We start from the raw sequence: 1,633 nt of genomic DNA on the forward strand, positions 1-1,633 counted from the left end.
TACCTTGGAGCAATCATGAAACTAAATGACAAGTTATTTGGTAATGAGACTTGGGAGGATGAACCCCCTTTGCTCACCAAAGAACTGGATAACTTGACTAGGCAGAGATTACCTCAAAAGAGACAGGACCCTAGAAAGTTCTCAATACCTTGTAAAATAGGCACCATGACCTTCAAGAAGGCTCTATGTGACCTAGGGTCAAGCATAAACCCCATGCCTCTCTCTGTAATGGAGAAGCTAGGGATCTTTGAGGTACAAGCTGCAAGAATCTCACTAGAGATGGTAGACAATTCAAGAAAATAAGCTTATGGACTTGTAGAGGATGTTCTGGTAAAGATTGAAGACCATTACATCCCTGCTGATTTCATAGTCCTAGAGACTGGGAAGTGCATGGATGAATCCATCATCTTTGGCGAACCCTTCCTAGCCACAGCAAAGGCTGTGATTGATATTGACAGAGGAGAATTGATCATTCAAGTGAATGAAGAATCCTTTGTGTTTAAGGCTCAAGGATATCCCTCTGTAACCATAGAGAGGAAGCATGAAGAGCTTCCCTCAAAACAGAGTCAAACAGAGCCCTCACAGTCAAACTCTAAGTTTGGTGTTGGGAGGCCACAACCAAATTCTAAGTTTGGTGTTGAACCCCCACATTCAAACTCTAAGTTTGGTGTTGGGTGGTTACAACATTGCTCTGAGTATCTGTGAGGCTCCATGAGGGCCCACTGTCAAGCTAATGACATTAAAGAAGCGCCTGTTGGGAGGCAACCCAATGTTATATTTATCTATTTTCCTTTTGTTATTTTATGTTTTCTATAGGTTGATGATCATGGAAAATCACAAAATCAACTGAAAAAAGAAAAAACAGAATGAAAAACATAAAGAAAAACAGAACACCCTGGAGGAAAACTTGTTGGCATTTAAACGCCAGTGAAGACAGCAAATGGGCGTTTAACGCCCAGTCTGGCACCATTCTGGGTGTTTAACGCCAGAAAGGGGCACCAGACTGGCGTTAAACGCCAGGAAGGGGCAAGAAGCTAGCGTTAAACGCCAGAAATGGGCACCAGCCCGGCGTTTAATGCCAGAATTGGCAGAAGGAGCATTTTTGTTCGCCACTTGGTGCAGGGATGAATTTTTCTTGACACCTCAGGGTCTGTGGACCCCACAGGATCCCCACCTACCCCACCACTCTCTCTCTTCTTCACCCATTCACTAATTGGTGCGCGAAATTGTGAACAATACTTTTCACAACTCTCATAATCCCCGGTCATGAACCCCAAAAACTTGGTGTTCAATACCATGGCATTAACACAACTTCGCACAACTAACCAGCAAGTACACTGGGTCGTCCAAGTAATAAACCTTACGCGAGTAAGGGTCGATCCCACGGAGATTGTTAGTATGAAGCAAGCTATGGTCATCTTGTAAATCTTAGTCAGGCAAACTCAAATGGATATGGTGATGAACGCATAAAAACATAAAGATAAAGATAGAGGTACTCATGTAATTCATTGGTAGGAACTTCAGATAAGCGCATGAAGATGCCTTCCCTTCTGTCTCGCTGCTTTCCTACTGTCTTCATCCAATCCTTCTTACTCCTTTCCATGGCAAGCTTAAGCAAGGGTTTCACCGTTGT

This window comes from Arachis duranensis, chromosome 2, assembly GCF_000817695.3.
Source record: "Arachis duranensis cultivar V14167 chromosome 2, aradu.V14167.gnm2.J7QH, whole genome shotgun sequence".
NCBI lineage: Eukaryota > Viridiplantae > Streptophyta > Magnoliopsida > Fabales > Fabaceae > Arachis > Arachis duranensis.